The sequence below is a fragment of the Hakea prostrata genome, chromosome 5 (genome assembly GCF_041222555.1).
Source record: "Hakea prostrata isolate BN-2017 chromosome 5, UWA_Hpros_2, whole genome shotgun sequence".
NCBI classification, from domain to species: domain Eukaryota; kingdom Viridiplantae; phylum Streptophyta; class Magnoliopsida; order Proteales; family Proteaceae; genus Hakea; species Hakea prostrata.
In genome coordinates, this window is record NC_142604.1 from 17,937,826 (window position 1) to 17,962,433 (window position 24,608).

Here is a 24,608-nt window from a genome sequence, read left to right on the forward strand (position 1 = left end):
TGTGGCTGGGTCTACCAGACAGTGTACCACCACTCTGCAATCAAGGCACTCCAATATGTGCAACAAAGAAAAATAAACAAAAAAAAAACTCAATGCACCAGAGTTTACGTGGCTCGGCCAAATTGCCTACATCCGCGGAATAATACCCTACCTAGGGTTTCGTATATTACTCAATACACTCTTAGATATTTTGACTGCTACAACAGTCCAGGAACACCAATCCCTGCTATAGTCTAAAATGCAATTCAGACAAGGGCACCAACCCCAACCCCCTAGAAAAGCTCCAACTTGCTAGGTCACAATGTAAACCAATAATTCAAGTTCCCCAAATTAAATTCATGAGCTAGATTCTTCATCATTAAACATAACCTAGAAAATAATAGACAATAACTTGTGAATACGAGTTACCTCAACTTCTGTGAGATACATGGTAACAATACTTGTTTCTCTTGGGTTATGGGCCCACCACGCTTTTGCTGCACTTTCAGACAGGCTAACAACAACCCTTTATCTTTCTTGAAAGCAAGTAACTACAATCATGTTCCCTTCTTTTCTTCTGCTGCTTCTTCTTCCTTCTCTTTCACTTTCTTTCTTGTTCAGCAAAAACAAATGACTTCCTTCAACAGCAACTTTTACTCCCAAGCTTCAGATCTCCAAAGCCAACCAACGTCTTCTGGTTCGACCTCCACTCTCTTCCCAAGCTCCTCAAAACGTCCTTCCTCTTCTTCTGGAGTTTGCTCTCCTTTTATAGATTAATTAAACTCAGAGTTTTAATCAAACTCAGAGTTCCTATCTGACTTAAACAAGGAGTGTTTTGACGTACAAATCGGACTAACTTAGAGATCTCCAATGAACAATCCCACCGTTGGATTTGAAGTTCAAGAAGTCGTGAAGCTCTCCTCCAAAAATCGGCTCAATCGGACACCAGATGACCATCCGATGAAGAGGTTGATCAAAACTGGACAGAGACCCTCAAAAACAGGATTCTTGAGTTTTCTTTATTTGAATTGGATTCTTTCTCTCGGAACCTTTTTGTGTGTTGCTGTACCATATCAAAACCCACTTAAGTTGCCAACAATGACAACACCTTCATTTTAGGCCAATGGAACAACAATCTCCCCCTTTGGGATTGTTGGCAACTCAACCTCCTTTTCTCTTTTTCTCTCCCCCTTTGACAACAAGTACAAAGGGTGCTTTGTGCTCCCCTACCATAGAGCTCCCCCTACATAGACTCTTCCATAGGAGTGCCCACCGCACCTTTCTATCCTATGGAGAGATGATGTTCTATGTATTTTCTCACTTATTCCCCTTTGAGCCACAACCCCAAGCTTTACTCTTAATCTCTCAAATATAGAATCTTGCTTCTTACTATGCCAAGCAACCAAACTTCTCCCCAAGTAGAATGCACCTCCACTAGTGTTCTTTCTGTCATCAATGCTTCCGGCCCAATCTGCATCTGAGAAGGCTGCAAGTGTGAAGTCTTTAGACTTAGGATACCATAACCCATATTCCATAGACCCTTTTAAGTACATGAAAATCCTTTTCACTGCTTGTTGATGAGTCTCCTTTGGGTTTGCTTGAAACCTTGACACAAGACACACTGCTTGTAAAATGTCTGGTCTTGATGCTGTTAGATATAAGAGACTCCCAATCATAGATCTATAGTGAGTTTAATCAACTGAGGGGGACTCATCACTTGAGCTCAACTTGCATCCAACCACCATAGGAGTTCCCACTGGTTTGCAATCTTCCATTATGAATTTCTTTAACATTTCCTTAACATACTTTATTTGAGATATGAATATGCCACTTGACATTTGATTTAATTGTAAACCCAAGAATTAGGATAACTCTCCAAGCATGGACATTTCAAATTCTGTACTCATCTTCCTTGCAAAACCTTGACAGACTTCATCACAGTGACCTCCAAAGATGATGTCATCCACATACACAACAACTACCAATTTACTACAATCTTCAGCCATGACATAGAGGTTGCTGTCCACGGTTCCTTTCCTAAAACCTAATTGTAGCAAGTAAGTGTCAAGTCGTGAATACCAAGCTCTTGGAGCTTGTTTCAAACCATATAATGTTTTCGTCCTCTTGACTCACCATGCCCCTGTCTTCACTAGTGTTTGATAAGACATATAAGTTTCCGGTTGTTCTGGTTCCTAAAGCCACTACTTTGCCATTTTTTGGCTTCTTGATTTCACAACCTTCTTTAGTGAAAAGAACTTCATATCCACCATCACAGATTTGGCTCACACTAAGAAGATTGTGTTTGAGCCCACTCACATATAGAACATTATTGGATTTTAACTTTCCTTCATCTAGCTTAACTGAGCCTCTACCTTCAATCTTGGCCCCATCATTGTTGCCAAATCTCACTGAATCACCTTTCACTACATCAAGACTTGAGAACCTATTCTTGTCACCTGTCATATGTGTGGAACACCCACTATCAAGAATCCAAGGTGTCTAGCTACTATGAGCCTTGAAAGCTGTTTGAACTACCAAGGAATTTATCATTTTTCCTTTTTGTCCTTTCTCAACCCAAACTGCTTTATCTGATACATCAATAGGTTCCCTCGATTTTCTTTGAATTGTTTGTGTATGTCTTTGAGCTAGCTTTTGGGGAAGGTTTATCTCCTTCTGTGAATGAAGAGCAGTCCAACAATACCTAGCAATATGTCCCAACTTGAAACACCTGAAGCATTCTATTTTAACCTTATCCAATGGAGCAAATCTGTTTATGTTGTTGAATGCCACAACCTTGTTTTGTCTTCTACAATTTGCCACTTTATGTCCAAAGTTATTGCATCCATAACAATACCCATTAAAGCCTTGACCATTAAATGTTTTATGATAAGCTCCAGTATTGCCTTCTTTACTTATCTTTGGCTTGGTCTTCCCCATATATGGATTCTTTTGGTGCTCCTCATCAAGACTCATTGGATTTGTTGTATTTCTATTTTCATTGGTCTTATTTACATTTGAACATTCCCCCTTTGAGTATCCAAGACCAGTTTTAATATGAGGTGACCTCTGAACACTCAAGATCTCATCTAGTACCTTATCTCTTCCCCAAGTAGAAGTAAAGTGAGTAGTCCCTGTCACTTGATTCTCAACTGTCTTGTCCTTAAAGTTCGATGTAACTGGAGTGGATGATGTGGTAGCTTCTATATAACTCCTCTTTTGTTCTCCTTCAAGTTCTGATCTTAACCTTCCAACTTCTTTCTCAAGTTCTTCACACTTGAGAGAGAGGTAAGATGATGAGTCATTTATAACATGTTCCAATTCACTAATTGTGACAGTCAACTCCTTGATTGTTGTCTCAGAATTTTCAAGTTGATTCTTCATTTCTCTATTTTTCTTCCTTTCCTTTTTGAAATCAAGCAAGGCAGAGTACAACTCACCAACATAATCAATTTCACCTTCAGTGTCTTCATTATCATCAGACTTTTCTTTAGTTTGAGGTGATTCATCATCTTCAATAGCCATAAATAAAACCTCATCAGTTGAGTCATTGTCTTCATCTGATTCTTCTTCAGAGGAGTAGCATTCATTCTTAGTCAAAAGACTTCTCCTTTTGAAATGGCTTTTCTTTTTCTTTGGTAAGAATTTTTTCTTTCCCTTCCTATCATTTCTCTCGTCCTCTTCATCTTCCTCTTCATCTATGTTTCCTCTCTTAGGACATTTAGAGGCAAAGTGTCTTATTCCACCCACAACTGAAGCACTTAAAAGGTGCTTTTTCCTTGTGTTTACCTGTTCCTTTCTTAAACTTTCTAGCTAAGTAAGCTATAAGTTCATCATCAAAGTCTTCAGATTCTTTTTCTTCTTTGACCCTTAGCTTCTTCATTGCTTTGAATGCTGCTTCCTTCTCTGTGAACTTGCCCTTTCAGTTCTCATCTCATAGGTTTTAAGTGTTCCATGTACTTCATCAAGAGTGATTGTATCCAAGTCTTTGGTTTCTTCAATGGCCGAGACTTTGGAGTCATATTTGGGAAGCACAGATCGGAGAATCTTCTGACATATCACAGAATTTTCAATTTTTTCTCCAACTCCTCTGATGGAGTTTACAACCTCATTTACTTTGACCATGTAGCTATCTATGTCTTCTTCTTCAGTCATCTTAAGACTTTCAAATTGTGCTCTGAAGATTTGCAGTTTGGCTTTCTTAACTTTGATGTCCCCTTCATAAATGCTTATCAACTTTGTCCCTGGACTTCTTTAGCTCGTATCACAGTCCATTACTTTAGCCATGACTTCTTCATTCAGCCCAGACATGATAGCATCTACTGCCCTGAGATTGTGTGCATAAGCCCTTTTTGCCTCATTGTCTATAAGCGGAGCTACTGATTCCTCATAGTCATTAATCACAGACTGCCATACATCATACCCTAGAGATCCAATGTATATTTGTATTCTTCTTTTCCAAAAAACATATCCTGTACCATCAAAAACAGGAATTTTCCCAAAGTCTTTGGAGCTGCCTTCACTTGTGGCCATTCTTACAAACTCTCTGATCAAATCCCGAAGTGGTTACACTTCTCTTAACGGGAACCTAGCTCTGATACCAATTGTTATTCCCAGATTGACACTGAGAGGGGGGTGAATTAGTGTCTTCAAAAATTCACCACAATGTGGCTGGGTCTACCAGACAGTGTACCACCACTCTGCAATCAAGGCACTCCAATATGTGCAACAAAGAAAAATAAACAAAAAAAAAACGCAATGCACCAGAGTTTACGTGGTTCGGCCAAATTGCCTACATCCACGGAATAATACCCAACCTAGGGTTTCGTATATTACTCAATACACTCTTAGATATTTTGACTGCTACAACAGTCCAGGAACACCAATCCCTGTTATAGTCTAAAATGCAATTCAGACAAGGGCACCAACCCCAACCCCCTAGACAAGCTCCAACTTGCTAGGTCACAATGTAAACCAATAATTCAAGTTCCCCAAATTACATTCATGAGCTAGATTCTTCATCATTAAACATAACCTAGAAAATAATAGACAATAACTTGTGAATACGAGTTACCTCAACTTCTGTGAGATACATGGTAACAATACTTGTTTCTCTTGGGTTATGGGCCCACCACGCTTCTGCTGCACTTTCAGACAGGCTAACAACAGCCCTTTATCTTTCTTGAAAGCAAGTAACTACAACCATGTTCCCTTCTTTTCTTCTTCTGCTTCTTTTTCCTTCTCTTTCACTTTCTTTCTTGTTCAGCAAAAACAAATGACTTCCTTCAACAGCAACTTTTATTCCCAAGCTTCAGATCTCCAAAGCCAACCAACGTCTTCTGGTTTGACCTCCACTCTCTTCCCAAGCTCCTCAAAACGTCCTTCCTCTTCTGCTGGAGTTTGCTCTCCTTTTATAGATTAATTAAACTCAGAGTTTTAATCAAACACAGAGTTCCTATCTGACTTAAACAATGAGTGTTTTGATGTACAAATTGGACTAACTTAGAGATCTCCAATGAACAATCCCACCGTTGGATTTGAAGTTCAAGAAGTCGTGAAGCTCTCCTCCAAAAATTGGCTCAATCGGACACTGGATGACCATCCGATGAAGAGGTTGATCAAAACTGGACAGAGACCCTCAAAAACAGGATTCTTGAGTTTTCTTTATTTGAATTGGATTCTTTCTCTCGGAACCTTTTTGTGTGTTGCCGTACCATATCAAAACCCACTTAAGTTGCCAACAATGACAACACCTTCATTTTAGGCCAATGGAACAACAAATATGTTTGGATTGGGTAAGCTCGGTAACTGTTTACGGTAAGACCTTTTATATTCCTTAATCACTTTTTGTTTCTAAATAGACATCTTTAATCACTAAATGATCATAAAATATAACATAATATAGCTTTAATGGATTCTATATTATTTTTACTTAATTCGTTATATGTATCCCTCAAATGAGTTAGCCTAAATTTCGAAAAGCAAAACTTACCCATAAAAAATTGGGAGCATTTTTTGGGTCTGAAACTGGAATTAAAACATAGCTGAATTAAGAAGTTCGTCTAAATTTAAAGGATGAAATTCATAAAAATTTTGAAATATCATTATAATAGTAATGCCGTTTCTTTGTGAAATGACCCAAGTGCTTATTAACTTAAATCTTAGGGATAATTATTGTTGCCCCCTGTAGTTTGATTTTATTACTAATAAAATCCTATTCTTTACGGAAATTATGTTGCCCCCCTTCCTTATAACGGTGTTAAGTAGCCGTCAAGTTTGAATATGTAATGTCTAATTTGTCCTTTATTAAAATTAAAAAATCAAAAAACAATGCTATTTCATTTATAAAAAAAAAAGATTAAATGTCAATTTTACCTTAAACTTCATTTACTTTGAATTAATGAAATAGGCAAAATCCAAATCCGATTTGGTTTCCCACCTTCACTAAACTTTATTTATTTTGAATTAAAGAAATGGGCAAAATCCAAATCCGATTTGGTTTCCCGCCTTCACTAAGCTTCGTTTATTTCAAATTAAAGAAATGGGCAAAATCCAAATTCGATTTGGTTTCCCACATTCACTAAATTTCATTTATTTTGAAAATATTTTAGGTGATATTCAGTTTCCAATTTGAATTGAATTCGATTTTCCTTCTTCTTTGATTTCTATTTTAGTTTTATTCAATCATTCTTTCTTTATTTGGTGGTTTTTTTATAGAATAAAACGGATTATAACAGTTAATTAAGGGTACTACTGTAACTTGACAAAATGGTAAATTAGCAAAGAGTTAAGTAAAAGGGTATTTTGGGGTTTTTGAGAAAATATAAAGATGCCACATCATCAGTAAACTAACAGAACTTAACGGTATGGGGGCAATAGTAATTGTAGACAAAGTTAAAGGTTGGATTAGTAATTTTGAAAAGTACAGAAGATATAATAGTAATAAAATCAAAGTACAGGGGGCAATAGTAATTATTCCAAAATCATATTTTTAAAGTTGAATCATACACATCAGGATTTTTATTTACGGCAGCAACTGCTCGCTCCTGATGGAGCTACATAAGCACAAGGCAATCAAACGGTTCTTAACCATATAGCAGGGGTATAGTTGTAAATGTTAATTTTTAGTTTTTAAGGTTTAAAATATATGAATTTACGAAATGAGTTCCCTCCTATACCCGAACTCCCTCTTTCATTCTTCTCAGGGTTCTTTTTCTTCCGGTAACGTTGTGAAGTTCGTTAATGGTTCCTTGGGGCGAATTTCGTTGATGGTGCCTCTGAGCGTGGATGGTTCGTGAAAGCAGACGATTTTTTAAACAAGCAAGATAACGGTACAACAACACACACGCAGTCCTCCGGAGTTATATACCTGAAAGTTAAGCAGTACTCCGGAATTGTATACCTGATATAATTACTTTCAACATTTGGAATTTGAAATAACTTTGTTGTGACTATCTTTGGTAACATCGAATATACCTGAAAGTTAACTTAAAAGATGGAAAGAAAAGATATTTTTAGCAACTGGGTTGGAAGAAATTTCCTGCTATTTGATCTTCAGTCGCAAGAATGGAATAGTTCACTTCTCCTTTTTCGACTTCTCATCTTCATGACTTTCAGTGTTTCCACATTTCTATCTCTAAATTTCATTTGACAGTCATGTAAAAATCTAACCCACTAAAAGTAAGAAATTTAATTGAATAATTAAGGGATCTTCTATTGTCTCTTCTTCGAGTCCTCCCTCGATTCCTAGTATTGGGAATCGGGGGAACTCCTAGTATTGGGAATCCATAGATTTTAGAAGCAGAAAACCATACACTTGCCATAATTTACAATATGAACAACTATGATCTACTCCATTAAATCACTAGTGTGACAGTTCAAACTCAATATTGAGTTCGTGGGGCTGTTTGCATCTTCCACATAATTTAAAGATGGCTGATCAAACCATTAAATTGGGCGGAGGACTGCGTATGTGCTGTTGTACCGTTATCTTGCTCGTTTAAAAAAATCGTCTTCTCTCACAAACCATCAACGAACCATCCTCACAAACCATCAACGAACCATCCACGCCCAGGGGCAACATCAACGAAATTCGCCCAGAAGAACCATCAGCTTCACAACGTTACCCGAAGAAAAAGAAGGTTAGAAGAATGAGAGAGGGAGTCGGGTATAGGACGGACCTCCTTTTGTAAATTCGTATACTTTAAACCTTAAAAAGTAAAAACTAAAAATTAACATTACCAACTATACCCCCTCCCTATGATTAAGAACCGTTGGATTGTCTTGTGCTTATGTGGCTCCATCAGGAGCGTCGGCAGCAGTTAGCGGCTGCCGCAAATAAAAATCCTGCACATAAAAGTGGATTTTAACCACGTGTATTGGTAAATGGTCTGGATTAAAATGACGGGTTGTCTTTGTAAATACAATTTTTTTATTTTATATTCAAGGATTTTACATTTTACGAATTTACTAAACGGAACTCTGATTCAACTTTAGTCCCAAAATTCCTATTTCGAAACCCCTGATTCTGCAACAATTTTCCGTATCTTAGGCTCTTTTTGGTATCAATTATCATTGTCAATTATGAGAAATTTTCATTATTTTAAATTGTTTGACATCTATTCTGAATTTTAGTTTTATTTAAAATAATAGAAAAACCTCCAAAATCCATAATGAACTTTTTGTCCATTATGGATTATGGTGAGAATTTCATTATCTTCATTTGTGTAAGTTTACTTAAAGTTCTATAAGTAAGATGAGGGTAAAATAGTCAATACACATTCTTTTATAACAACCATACTTTTTCCTTCTTTTCTCACTTGTTTACTATCATTTTTAACAATCTTTTATCTTGACACCAAACTTATTTTTCATTTCACAATTTATTTTCGATAAAATTCACCAAACCATTTTTCATTATTGACCAAAAATGAATTCTTGTACTTATTTATTTTAAATAGGCATAATAGAGAATGAGAATTGATACCAAAAAGAGCCTTAGTTCGGAGGTAAGACCTAGATGACCGCAATGATTTCTCACCCTAGATCAAAGCATTATAGTAAGTTTCGTTTGATTGCTTTTAATATCTTGGCGATCGTTTTCTATACCCTAGTGGCCTTGTGAATCTCCCCTAACATTTCAAGTTTTAGGATAAGAATAACAAATTTTCTAATTTATTTTCCCAAATCTGTTTGTGGGTTAACTTGAACCTTAACATCACAGGCGTTTGATTCCCCCTTTTTCAAAATTTAAAGATCTGCCGAGCTCATGTTTTTCTGTTCAGCTGCTACATTGAAGAAACGAAACCCTTAAGTATCATTTGATTCTTAGGGAATCATCCAGTCTCAAGAAACAAGAGTTTCTATTCTTTTCTAATTTAAATATGCCTTGTTTCCTGAACCCACTGGAATGCCGAGACCAAATCATGACTGAATTGCGGAAGAGTTGGGCAGTAGTAGAGGTGAAGGAAGCTGGAAGTTGGGTAGAATGGCTGCCAGGGAGTCCTTAAGTAAATTTGGAAACATTATGTGGAGTCGTTTTGTAAATTTGGAAAAACAAAAAAATTCACATTTACACTTAAATCTTCATATTTTATTTTTCAACCATTAGATGCATTTTCATACACGTTTTCTGATCTGAATGACTATGTAGGCTCCGGCTGCTGCAAATTAAAATCCCATAGAAGTGGGTAAAGTGGGAATAACTTCACCCATCTTCTTCCTCCTTTTTTTTTTCTACCACCCGAATATGATAGAACGTGTGTTCTTTCTGTCACTCATCTTTCGAATATGAATGACATGTCTTTTTTAACTTGTTGGTCAATACGTAACTAGCAACTTGGCCCTTTGGGTTTGCACATTAATTACAATCAATTTAACTCTGTCAAACAATTCTGCATTCATGCCTTGATCAATTTTGGTTTTACGAGACAAGATAAAATATGGTTTTTCTCAGTTATAGTTATAACCTGTTACTATATCTGGTAGTGTGAAATAAAATGATGCATGACTCATTTCTACGACCAAATTCTATCTTGTGTATGGCGGATTTCAGTATCTCTGTACTTCAATTATATGATCATTTTTTTTTTCTCACGAGTGGGTTTGAATGGTTGGGTTAGTTATGAAAATCACTTTTTTTATTTTGGGTTCAAATTTGAACTTAGTGGATCCCACTTAGTGCTAAATGTTAAACATGGGTTAAATGTTTGATATGATTTAGAGGGCTTGGGCAAGGTAAATGGGGGGGGGGGGGTGAGAAAAAGAGAGTTTCAAGTGAGTTCCAAAAAGGGTTTTGAACAAAAACAATATTGAGTCTTTAGGTCTTCTTGTTCTTGTGTTTTTGCAAGAAAAGAGTTTTTTTTTCTTGGGTTTTCTCCTCCATTGTTGTTCCATTGGAGTTTAAGCTTGGGTTGAAGAGTTTTGAGAGGTGGTGTGACCTATTTGGGAGGTACTAGTGTATTATTTTCAAATTTGTACCATTTTGAAAATTAGAATAGTGTATTATTTCCCGTATGTGTAGCTAATCTCGAACATTTTGGGTTAGTGAATCACTTAAAAATCTTGTATGTTGGTTTTCTTTATCTTTTATTCTTGTGGTGGTTTGTTGTTATTTGTTTTTTGATTATCTTCAATTTATTTGCACAAGATTCTTGAATTTTATGTTTATTTGAATTATTTGTTAAATTATCTAGATCATTGGATTGGGTATGGGCTTCTACATGAATACCCCTATCATTTAGAGTCCATGGTATCAATTGAGGGACTCACATCCTATGTAATTCCTCCTGTAATTCCCTGCAATTCCCTCATAGGATTGTGCCATGTGGCATTTAAGCAATCCAATGGTTATCCAATTTAAACTATATTTAAATTTTATTTAAACCTATCCATAAATTTGAATTTTATTTAAATTCTAGTTTGTTGGGTAACCTTTGGATTACTTAAATGCCACATGGAACAATCCTATGAGGGAATTGCAAGGAATTACAGGGAAAGGAATTACAGAGGATGTGGATCCATCAATTGAGTGGACTTTCTCTAACATATCAATTATCTGGAATTGCACGGATTTCCAAATGCCAAATTGACTAGTTGGTCTTTTTGTGTACTTTTCGAGGGATCTATAATGATCTCCAAGTCTAGCAGTTGCAATGAAGTATCACAACTACTAGCAAGTTTCAAAAGGAATCTTTTTGGCATAGAGGCTGATAGTATGGCAGACTACAACAAAATTTGTGTTCGAAATAACTGTATTACCTTCTTTGACCTTTTACCTGTACCTGAATAACCAATCCTATATGGTTTTGTGATCTAATTTTTGGACATTGTAAATAGGGGTCTCTATTCAAGCCCAAAAATAAGGTTCCCCTAGCTATCAATGTATCAAGAACCGGAAGCAAAATGAATGCAATATGTTATAAGTTGTATTGGAATGAACTCTATGCTAGATGATATTTATCCCTCATATAATATAGATCTACTTTTTGCTGATTAAAAAAAAGAAGAAGAAAATATCACCATTATAGGGATTTTTATTTGCGGCAGCTGTTGTTTCCAGCAGCCGACACTCCTAATTTTGCCACGTGTAAAAATTACATTCGAACGGTGTCAATTGATAGTGGGGGGTTTAATTATAAACATAACTTTCTTTTTTTACACTAAGATGATGTTGTCAATTTCAAGGTCTTTTGTTTAATGAACTTCGCTATATTCTTCAAATTATTTCAAACTGTTTTGGAACAATTTCTTTTTCCTTAAACCATTATATCTTTATCAAACATTGGATTCCCCCTATTATCCACAATTGAACTAATTGGTTTGAAACCTCTCTCTTTATTTTTGTTATTCTGGGTAATGGAAGCTCCCTCTTGTTTCTGCATTGAAGTCCTCACCCTTCATGCCCACGAGAAAGGCTCATTACAAGGTAAAACCAAATGCCCAACACTTATATGGTCGTAGGCTATTTCTAGGAAAAGAGACTTGTTTCAGTGATGAATCTGCATCATCATGGTTCTATGTATTGGCATCATATCACATACTAGTTTTGCAAGTGATTAATACTGTACATGGTAGGTACGATGGGTAAGTTGTTCAGAAAATTCAGTTTAGACAATTTCAAGGATACTTGTATGTTTGATAATGTCTGATACAATATTGGCATCATACAAGTTTTAAAATAGGCCCATGCCCAATCCACTACCATGAACTAGGACCATAACAGTAGCACTTTTCCCCCTTGAAAGTCTACCTCTCTCTCTTCTCTTCTTCATGTTCTAGCTTTTTGGGTTAGGGCTGCATTAAGTGATGCTCCATTGACCCTATCCAAGCTAATGAAAACTTGCCACACAATTAGACCAGGCTACTTCTTACAGAAGTTGAATCCTCCAACTACATTAAGCTGCTCCAGGGCTTGTTTTTGTGACTTGTGATCTACATCAAATTTCTCCAACTTGACAGAGAAGAAGTTCACACTTTACAAGTCCATTGTAGTTATCAAATCACAATTGCTTAGTTAATGAATCTTCAATTGAAGGAGAATCCTTATCTAGAAAATAAAGCCATCAAAAAATATATCCAGTAAAACATGGACATTGCTTCTTTATTAAATTAGCTACTACCAAGACATAACAAGCTATCAGGTTAACCAAAATCTAAAATTAGCAGAGTACCTTTGCCTCCTTTTGATATTACTGCCCGTGAGTCTCCTACATTTGCTATATATAGATGGTTACCGACCAGAACTGTGGTTGAGGCTGTAGAACCATCATCATAGTAAGCATTGCTTTTGGCATCCAAGAAGTCGATGTCAGTTCTTTTATATGTTTCACCTACAAGCTTGCCCAACATTGTTGTAAATATGTTTAAAACTTAATTAATATTATTTAATATTTTTATATGTTTTAATCGTGTCTTTTATCCTATGGTTTTCAAATATCAGCCAATCCAGATTACTGAATAACAAAGTGATCTCTCAATACTTGATTTTAAGTCTTAAAATAAGATGTGGTAGTGATGAAATCAGAATCTCAGGGCATATGATCACATAGACCAAAAATCCACTAATAGCAACATTTACCCTATATTGTTTCTTTGTAGGAGCTGGAAGGGTGGGGAGTAACATTGTTTTGTTCATCAGATTTCTATTCACGTTGAATTTGAAGAGATAAATCAGATGAATACCCTCATTGGATAGATTGAATTGATTTCTTAAAGCTGTACGGTGAGACACTGAGGCCTGTAACATGGTAACTTTTGAAACCCTCCATTTGAAAGATCAATGAGAAGCAACAACATCTCCAGGATCACTGTCACACGTTCACATTGTTTAATTTAAAAGGAAAGAATCTTGAGATATGGCAGAACATCTCCAGTACCTTCAACCCAAGCATTCAACAAATAGGAACTTGAACAATTTCACTAAACATGACCTTTCATTCAATCTCAGAATAATTAGAACCAAAACTCACAGAGGCATTTAATACATTAACGATAAGTTATATTGTTTCCTCCCTCACAAAGGCACAAGAAACTCTGCAATTGAGTACCAAACCACTAGTTGTTGTGATTATCTTGACATTGAAGGCAATGGGTAATCACAAGAATGTCAAAGCGGCACAAACACAATTCCATAAGCACCATGGACCAAATGCCACCTCAAATCCCATTTCATGTCTCTCCCATAAACAAATTTTAGAAGGATACAGAGATGGGAACCTCAAATGTCACGAACCCAAAGTAAAACCAAGATAAACATTAATGAGACAAACGTTTGAGAGATAACGTGAGCGAGAGAGAGAGACTTGCGAGCCAGACCACGAGAGAGAGAGAGAGACCGCGCAGTTTGGGTTGGCTATTTTCACAAAAAATGGGAGAATGAAAAAATGCGGGGGAAATAATTGGAATTTTTGCGACGCTTTCCTGGAAAGCGTCGTCGAAATTATATTTCTCCATGGGTTTTCAGAAATTGTCGCCAAAAAATATTTCTCCACAGTTTTTAGAAAACTGTCGTCAATTTCAGTATTTTCCACGACACTCCCTCTCAAGCGTTGCCAAAAATATATTTTTTCCCCACATCTTCTATAGGTGTCGCCATATACTTATTTTCCACGATGGTTTTTACAAAACTATCGATGAATATACCTGTTTTCTGCAACACATTACCACAAGCGTCTCCCAAAACCTTTTTTTTTGCTTTGCATTTTAAATGTGTTGCCATATACTCATTTTCCATGAAAATAAATATATGGCGACATTTACAGGAAAAAGCATAGTCAAAATCCCTTTTCTTGTAGTGCTACGTGTCTTTTGAAGCTTTTTTTGTTTTTGTGGATTCAATACACATGTTTATGAAATACTTGACATGAGGAACCGACTTAGATTTTCTACACAGAGAGGGGGAAAAACATTTTACGATATGGTCAGATAAGTCTATTTTAGGAGATCCACATATGGTTATATTTTTTATTTATTTTTTGAAAATCGTAAGAATAAGTTGATCCAATTTGAAATCCCTTTCATAAAAGTCAAATACTTACCGCATATCAAAACATATGGGATTTTGCTTGGGAATAGTGTTCACGTGGCATTGTTTCAAGCAGTGAACGGTTGGATTTTAATTTTAATATTTAGATTAAATCTCTACTGTCCATTATAAGTATGTGCATTAAACACCAACTTAAGTGAGAATAAACTGTTTTGCTTCATACTATTTAAAAGTTTACAACCTAAGCATGTTTTTTTTTTTTTTTTTTTTAAGACATCTTTTATGCATGTTACAATTTGAGACAGTTACGCTTCATATTCATGTGAATCACAATTTACTTGCTAAATCATCATATATTTCAAGAGGAAATTCTCCCAAAATCATCATTAAAAAAGAACCTCTGCAACTCTTTTCTATTAGACCCTTGAAACAGAGTCTGGAAACAACAAATTGGAAGCAATATGAGAGTCCTCCTATGTTATGAACCAAGTTTTAAAGAGGGCAGTTTATTTGTGTTTGTCAAGAATCATTCCTCCATCCATTAATAATTTAATTTGCTTGGATTGGGTAGGCTCGGCAACTGGTTACGGTAAGACCTTTTGCATACCTTAATCACTCTTAGTTTTTAGGTTGACATCTTTAATCACTAAATGATCATACAATATAGCACAATATAGCTTTAATGGATTCTATATTATTTTTACTCAATTCTTTATATGTATTACTCAAATGAGCCTATACCCAGTGAATACCATTTTGAAAAGCAAAACTTACAAATTCAAAATTTGGGGTATTTTTGGGTCTAAACTGGAATTAAAGCCTTAAACAGCTGAGCATTACAAATAGCTGAATTAAGAATAAACGGTGATATCACATCCCACCAAACCTTTGACAACTTCAACCTAGAACAACCTGACACTAGGAAATCCACAAACACATTTTTGGCTCTACCAAATAAAATTTGATGTAGTTAAATTTTCGTCTAATCTCTTTTTTATATCAATTCTCATTCTCTATTATGCTATTTAAAAGAAACTAGGGCATTTTCTTCTTCAACCTGCTGTTGCTTCTTCTCCAACATGCAGGACTTAAGCAAAATCAGGTGTAACACGAAAAACGCTGGAACGATTTGGATTCTTGTTCAAGCTGCTCTTTCTTCTTCTTCTCCAAGATGCGAGTTTCGACCGAAATCAAGTGTAGCAAAGAAATATGCTGGAACGAGTTGGATTCTTGTTTAACTTGCTGCTTCTTCTTCTTCTCCAAGATGCATTAGAGCTTCTATCGAAATTGAAATCACAAAATTGAGGTTCAGTCTCTTTTAGGTTATGTTTTGTGTTTTTCAATAGATTTTGAAAATCGTTTTAAACCACTGGTTTTTGAAATCATATATAAATATTTGAATCAGATATAAAACATATCCATCTCAATTTGAGTCAAACCGTCCAACTTGAACGGCTGGTTTGCGCTGGACCGAACCGTCAAAAGGAACCGCATGATTAAGGGTTGTTTTGAATTTTTTAATATTACTAGGAAATAACACGTCCATATGCATGTGGTTTATTGCCTTATTTTTTGGGTTGCAATTTGTAAATTATACGATTGAGGTGATGTTGCAATGGTTGTATTAAATGTAATGTTACATTACTGTGATGTGGTCTCCTTCTCCATTGATGTATTTAAAATCCCAATTTTTCGTTTAATTTATTTTAAAGAGTGAATACATTGATAATTATGGAGAGTTTTACCTCCAGACCAAGATTCAGAGAATCATCCATAAATCCTCTTATTGAGAACTGAAAATAGTGCAACTGCAGGAGTTTTAAAGCAGTTCTCTAGTACCTCTTCACAAATAAACACAACAACTCAAGAATAGAGTTCAACAGCACAAGCTCCAATCCATATTGAGAAACTTAACACGTAATCTCTTTTCAAATGAGAAGAAGAACAAATCAAAACTCAATGCAACTCTGTCGAGCATCCAGGTACATCCAAAAGTCACACATCATGTTGGGGGACCTGGGTTGATCGAGGAGAATTGTGGAAGAACAGGGCTCGATCACTGCAGCTTCGCATAAGGGATCGTTTTCTCGTCGCCGTTTATAAGCAACGATGTAGAACTGGGTTTTTAGATGCTCATTTATCATTCTTTCTGCAACGATGGATCATTCGCCTCCTTAATCTTCGTAGAAAATCATTGCCTCCTCCACCATTTTACAGGAAACAACAAGGTGATTTGTTTCTGCTTCGGCCCCGCTTCTCTTTGTTCAAATCCATTTCACTTCTCTATTTAGGGTGCCGTTGCCGAAAATCATTGCCTCCTCCATCACCATTTTACAGGAAACGACAAGGTGATTTGTTTCTGCTTCGGCCCCACTTCTCTCAGTTCAAATCCATTTCACTCCTCTATTTAGGGTGCCGTTTGGGCTTTAGGTTGGTTGCGTAAGGACGCGACTATTTGTAGGCAGCAGGTGGGTAGGATTGAAGTTTGACCATTCTGGGCCTTTGGGTGTCCGGCCTGCGAGGGGTTGCTAGCTCCTTGAGTTTTTTGAATGGGTATATTTCCTGCCATTTCCTACAGCTGCAGCTTAGGATTTTGTGTTGTTGTGTTCGTGATGTGAGATATCACTTCGTGAGATTTTAGATGTTCTAGTTTATTAGTTTATAAGAATTCTTTAGTTTGCGAGATTTTAGATTTGAGGCTTGAGGAGGTGTCTGAATAGCAATCGATACAACTTTTGCAATAAAAGGCATTCACACTGACTTGCTTTTAAGGGGTGCAGTCGTTTGATTCCGGGTTTTTTGAGAAGGTTCATGTCTGTTTAGGAGGGGTATTTTGGTCTAAGAAAATACGTGCCACAAGTATTGGAGGTTTTCCTTTTATATAGTAGTATGATAAATACAAGAATTCATTATTGGTCAAGAATGAAAAATAGTTTGGTGAACTCTGTCGAAAATAAATTATGGAATGAAAAAGCAGGTTTGGTGTCAAAATAAAAAATTGTTAGAAAATAATAGTGACCAAGTGAGAAAAGAAGGAAAAAAAATATGGTTTTTATAAAAGAATGTGTATTGAGCATCTTACTTGCATCTTAACTACAAAATTTTAAGTAAACTTGCACATAAATGAAGAGAATGAAATTCTCACCATAATCCATAATAGACAAAAAGTCTATTATGGATTTTGGAGGTTTTTCTATTATTTTAAATAAAAATAAAACTGATAATAGATTCCGAACAATTTAAAATAATGAAAAAATTCTCATAATTGAAAATGTAATTGATACCAAAAGATCCTAAATTTAAAAGATGAAATTCATAAAAAAATTGAAATGTCACATTAGTGCCCTTTTTTGTGAAATGACCCAAATGCCTATTAACTTAAAGAGCAAATTGCAATGACACCCCAAAATGGAGGCTTTAAAGCACTGACACCCCACTTTATGTTTAAAAAACACAAACATCCCAATTCATTAAATACACTAGTCCACTCTGTTAGTGAAACTGTTAGTCCATTGTTTGTTTTTCTTTAATTCCAAAAGTATCTTTACTAAAATATGAGGAAAAAAAATCTAAATGAACATGTAAAATTATCAAAAAACCCTTATAAAAGTATAGGTGGGTGAAGGGATTCTCTGCACCCATCTTCTACCTCTACCCCTCTCTTGCATGTTGGTGTTAGGGTCCAACGGTCATGGAGAGGATGTCAGGTCCAGTGTGCTTCTTGAGGAAGTTTTCACCGGCAAACTTGGTGACACTACTGGATCTGGTGGCAGCTTATCGTGTCTCCAAGTAATGGAGAAGTTTCGTCTCCACCATCGAACTAAATTCCGATTTATTCTATTCCCCTGGTTCTCAAGATCTCATTCAAGTAAATTCATGTTTCTCCAAATTTACGAATCGATCTCATGTTACTTTGATCTGGGCTTAACCCCTTGGGGGGGGGGGGGGGGGCCAACGCCCCTTTCTAAGGGGGGGGGGGGGCGGGGGGGGGGGAATTAGATCTCCTTTTGTTTCCCAAATCAGGTAGGAAGAGGAAAAATAAATTCAAAAAAAAGTTAAAGTGGTTGTTGTTTTTTTTTTTTATTTCATTTAATTAGGAAGGGGGAAGGAAAAAGCGCGGTCGGGGGGGCGCATGGTTTTTTTTTTATAGAAATGAAAGAAAATATATAATTTTTTTATTTTTTTTTTTTTTTTTTTTTTTGTTGATACAAAGAAAGCAAAGATTACAATGCAGTAAAGTTATTCATAGATCTTTCAATCCAGATCCTATCACTTTGTCTATCTATGGCTTCATGGGCAAGTTCTTGTGCCATCTCCAGCAAATAGATTGGCTTTATTTTGATGATCGATATCCCTTTTAGGGATGATCCTAGTATCAATAGATCTTGAACTAACTCCACTGGCCATGGCTTTTGAGGACGTGGTATGAAGTCATTGATTTGGTCCCAATTAGTCCAAATAGATTCAACTTGTATGTTGTATTGTCTTGCTTTCTCCATTCCTTCTCTCAGCCCCTTAACAATAGCCAAATTGAAATTGTCCCCATCAAACACACCACTCCAGCAATGTACAACTTGGTTGTTGACAGTGATTCCCCAACAACATCCTGTTTTTTTTGTCCTGTGGTTTACATCACCTGCACAAAAAAGCATTGTAAGAGTAGGGAGAGGAATTGTTGTAAAGTCCGGTGTATGATCAATTTGATCATAGACTGGTGTATTGTCGGGATTTAACCTATCAAGTGGTCCCGGTGGTGCTAGATGGAGGTCACAACACCAGTTACTAATAAATTTTAACACTTTCATGGCCTGTGGTAGTTCATTCCTGAATTTCATTTCATTTCGAACATGCCATATACTGAAACAAGTGATAGCTATGATAGCAAACATCCATCTTAGCACAGGTTTTTCAATGTGTGAATTATAAAATAAATCCAAACAGAAGTCAAAAATATTAGTGAAGGGTAGCCTTTCTGTTCTCAAGCCTAATGGTCCTGTTGCCCAAACCCGTCTTGTCCATTCACAATTGAAGAAGAGGTGCCAACTTGATTCACTACTTGTACCACAAAGCCCACAATTATCCAAATTTGTGCTCCATTTGGCGAGAATCTCATTGACTGGAATTCCGGAATTCCTGCATTTAGAAGGCGCCAAAAAAAGAGTTTAAATTTAGGATGGATATTTAATTTCCAAAGAAATAACCACCAGCATTTATCAGGGAATAATGATCCTCTATTGGCAACTGTAAGCTGCTGATAAGCCAACTTAGTTGTCAGTTTTGGGGCATCAGAGAAATTCAATTTCCAAGTATTCATATCCAATGAAAGATGTAAATTATGAATAGCTGTAGAAATTCTAGGACAAAAAGTTAGAGAAATTTCAGAAGCCAATTGCCTTCTAGTCCTAATAATCTCAGCAACAGTTACCCCTCTCGGAGCAAAATGTATATTGAACTCCCCAACCGAATTCTCATGTGGTTCCTTAATCCATGGGTCAAACCAGAAGGAAGTCTCATTCCCACTTCCCACCTCCCTAAAGACCAATTTCTTTAGAAAAGGTAAAACAGATCTCAGGCTATTCCAGGTAGTGGAACCAGCTTTTGCTTGTACCTTGGGATCAAAAAGGGTGGTATTGTTGAAGTACTTGGCTTTAAAACATTTGACCCATATCGAATTTGTTTCAGTAAGGAGCCTCCAACATTGTTTAAGCAAAAGGGCTTTATTCATAGTCTCCATATTTTTCAGCCCTAAACCTCCCATATATTTAGGTGTACAACATCTATCCCAGGAAATGAGAGTGAGAGACTTACCTTGGCCTGATTTTCCTAGCCAGAACTTCTGACATGTCGAATCCAAAGTTTTGCAGATTTGTTTGGGAAACAAAACATATTGCATGTGATAAAGAGGCACAGCTTGTAACACAGATTGAATCAATATAGTTCTCCTTGCAAATGAAAGAGAGTGGGCTTTCCAACCAGCTAGTTTGGTCTTGACTTTGTTTAGGATGGGTGAGAGACAGAGAGATTTAGCCTTTCCAGGAAACAGGTGGCTACCCAGATAAGTAGAAGAACTACTCATCTCCTTAATGCCTAATAGGTTCAAGATTTGTTGCTTTGTTGAAGGGTTGGTGTTTTGGCTAAAGAAGGCTTCACTCTTATCAAAATTAATCTCCTGTCCAGTGATTTCGCCAAATATATCCAACACAGACTTGATAACACACACATCATTCAAAGTAGCACGACATAAAAGAAAAGTATCATCAGCAAAGAACAGGTGTGTAATCTCAGGTGCAGATCTAGCAATTTTGATTCCTTGAAAGGCATGTTCAGACTTAAAAGCTCCAAGAAGTCTAGACAAAATTTCCATGATGAGAAGAAAACGATAAGGACTCAATGGGCATCCTTGTCTTAATCCTCTAGAGGCAGAGAACCGAGAGTAGGGGGAACCATTAAGCTTAACAGAGAAAGAGGCAGATGAAATAAGGCATTCAATCATGTCACAAAACTTAGAATCAAACCCAAGGCATTTAAGCACTTTGAGTAGAACCTTCCACTCCACTCTATCATATGCCTTTGACATATCAAGTTTCAAAGCCACAAAACCATGTTTAGCCCGAGTTTTTTTCATAAAATGAAAAACTTCCTGGGCTATCATAATATTATCAGTTATCTGCCTTCCAGGCACAAACGCACTTTGCAAAGGGGAAATAATTTCATGGAGAAAAGGTTTTAGTCTCATAGCAATTAATTTAGCAATAATTTTGTAAGAGACATTACATAAGCTAATGGGTCTAAAGTCCGATACCCGGCTTGCATTCTCCCTTTTAGGGATAAAGCATAGCAAGGTGTGATTTATCCCAGGGGGTAACCAACAATTATTAAAAAAATTCTCAACAAGCAAGTACAACATCAGTTTGAACTAAATCCCAGAAATGTTGAAAAAAACAAGCTTGGAACCCATCAAAGCCTGGGGACTTAAAAGCCCCAATAGAGAACACAAAAGAATGAATCTCCTCCAAGCTAGGGCAACAAGTTAAAGAAAAGTTATTCACAATCGCATTAATTGGAGAGAAAAGCGAATCAATAAGAGGGGGGATAACAGGGTTACTAGATGTATACCGATCCTGCATAAACACAGCAAAACAGTTAGCAATACCTGTAGGGTCATTGATGTACTGATTATCATGAAGAATAAATTTAAATTTTCTCTTCTTCAGATGGAATTTCGAAGCATTATGATAAAAGCGGGTATTTTTGTCTCCATCTGAAACATATTGAAGTCGAGACTTTTGGAACCAAAATGATTCTTGGGCCTCATATACCCACTTCAACCAGTCTCTCTTTTGATGATACAAACTCCAATCAGGGTCAGGACTGTTTTTAATAGCAAATAGTTCCATCTCCATTCTATCACAAATGTTATGCACAGAACCAAACTTAGAAACATTCCATCCTTTAAGGAAATTAGAAAGAGAGGCGAGTTTGGAAGAAAGGAAACCCTCTTCCATCTCACTCCAAACCTTACCAACATCTGAGGAGAAATCAGGGTGCCCCTGCCATGCTAGTTGATAATGAAAGAGTTTTCTTCCTGAGACAAAACCACCATTAGTGTTAATGAGTATGGGTGAATGGTCCGATCCAATTGCGGGTAGTTTTGAAAGTTTTAGATTAGGAAAGGAAGATAGGAAGTTTGGGCAAGCAAATGCTTTGTCTAAAACTTCTTTTGTGAGATGAGGGGGTTGTTTGTGGTTTGACCAAGTATATGTAGGACCATCACCCGAAATTTCAGAGAGTTGAAAATCAGAAATGAGATTGCATAAGAAAGGAAGGGCTGGTGAAGGTTTGAATGTGCCCCCGCATTTATCAACCGGCGAGATCAGCTCATTAATATCCCCACACATGATGAAAGGTATTGTAATTGTTGAAAGGTGACTGGAAGATCAATCCATACTTGTTTTCTAGAAGGGTATTGCGGGGGTGCATAAATGAAGATAATCACAAATTGAGTACTTGCAGATTCAATAAGTAAGCCAGTAAAATGATTAGAAGAAAATAAAATTTGGGTTGATTGGCAACAGGTTGAAAGAATCCAGTAGCCACCTTGGTATCCCCTAGTTCCCATGCTGGGTACTTCATGTACTGGTTCGTAACCTTTAAGTGCACTCGAGAAACGTTTGTGAATGATTCCAAAGTTTTTACGCTTAGGTTCACACAAAAGAGAAAATCAGGCTTGAGTTTCCTATAGAGTTTTTCCAATCTCAAAAGCGTAAACTTCCCATTAATGCCACGGACATTCCAACTAAAGAACAACATTTTAGACTTGTTTTCTCTCCTCAAACACACAAAAGGAGACCAAGGCCAACACACAAGAGCAGCAGGCAGAGAGAGAGCAAAAAAGTGATACAACCAACTACTAATTTAAAAAATTCAAGAGTAGAACGCATGAATGCAACCAGTAACGACCTGGAAGGGTACACACAGTGAACTAAAATTGGTTAGAGAACTGTAAGACAAAGATCTTAAAACATGGACTTAACAACCTCGCGGATATAGTGAAAAGACGAGAGAAACACAGAAAAATAAATGTAGCAAAAATATCAAGAACTCACAAGAAATATGAGACAGGGGTCACCTGGTTGTCCAACAGGGTTTGATCCAGAGCCGGTGCTGGAAACTTCACGGAAGGGGTGCATCACGTTTTGATTTGCCCTATCATAAATTCTCATTAGAAAATCATCCTTTATGGAGTTCAACAGGGAATCAGGGTTGAGTGAGTTAGAGAGAAGGGTGTTGACAAAGGATTGGAAAGATTCCATTGGATCAAGGTTCAGAACTGCGTTACTCTGGGAACGCTTCCTCTTGCAGGTTCGGTGTCCATTTATGGCCTCCAGTTCTCGCATGTCTCTGACGGTTCATCCTCTGGATCCCCGGAGCTTCCCTTGACATGACAGCCTTCCTTGGCTATTTCATGGCAGCACTAAACATGGAAGATACTGACGGCCTGCGCCCCTTCTACAATCTCTTTATCCACAAAAGCACCACACAACTTGGGTTCACAAGTTTGTGTAGTTCTGTTTTCTAGAACAGCCTTCCCTTTTAGTATGTATGTTGCCTCAGCTTTTGATTCTTCGGTAAACAAGGACTGGAGGTTGAAGTCTTCGGAGTGCACATCATTTTCTTTTTCCTTTTTCAGCAACTTGTGTGGTATCACCTCTAGTAACAACACACTCCATGGCCACTGGAGCAGCTTCCTCTGCCACAACATCACCAACTGGGAACTTACGAACCTTATTTTTGAGGTTTGACAACATTATGGTTTTAAGCTCCAGCAGCTTCTCTAAGGTCTTGGTGGAAAGGATTTTCGAAGAGCCAGAAAGTATTGGTCTTGTCTTGGCATTGACGGAAAATCCCGTGAGGGGAACATCCCCATGAGTGACACTTCCACACCGAGTACAGAGCATTTAAAGCTCAAACATACAATTGGCATGGAATTTTTCTACTTTGGGGTTGCAAATCACCGCCTGCAGCTCCACTGGACTATTAATATCGAACATCACTTTGACACGCAACGTCATGGGAAAGACCCAAAGCTTTTCAGATTGAGTTGTACTTCAACGACTTTGCCAAACACCAATGCAGCTTCCGACACCAGATTCTCCTTGTAACAGTCTTCACGGATTTTGTGTATTTTAAACCATAGTGCGAGGGGAGGCGTTAGATCTCCTTGGATGAACCTTTCAGAAAAGGGGGAGAAAGCAAGATGCACAAGATAGGCATCAGACCACCAGAGTGCGTACGACAGAGTTCGGTTCGATGTTCTTCAGAAATAAACTCTGCCGCAAGTAGTGAACCGCAGTAACAAAAGATATACGAAGCACCACCATTTTCCAGAGTCGAGCCAACCTTTCTACCATCTCCACGACGGTTAATGGTTTGAAACCCAACACCTTTCCAAATAAAACTAGTTGTCACTCCGTGTCTAGAGAACCTCCAAAATGCTACAGAGATTTCCTTCCTTGCATCCAGGGGCGGACCTATGTAGGGGCCAAGGGGGGCCATGGCCCCCCCCGGATTTTAAAATTTTTTATATAAATTCCCTTAAATCCCTTATTTTTTTCACTTTTTTCTCTTCTTATATGTGAAATGTCGT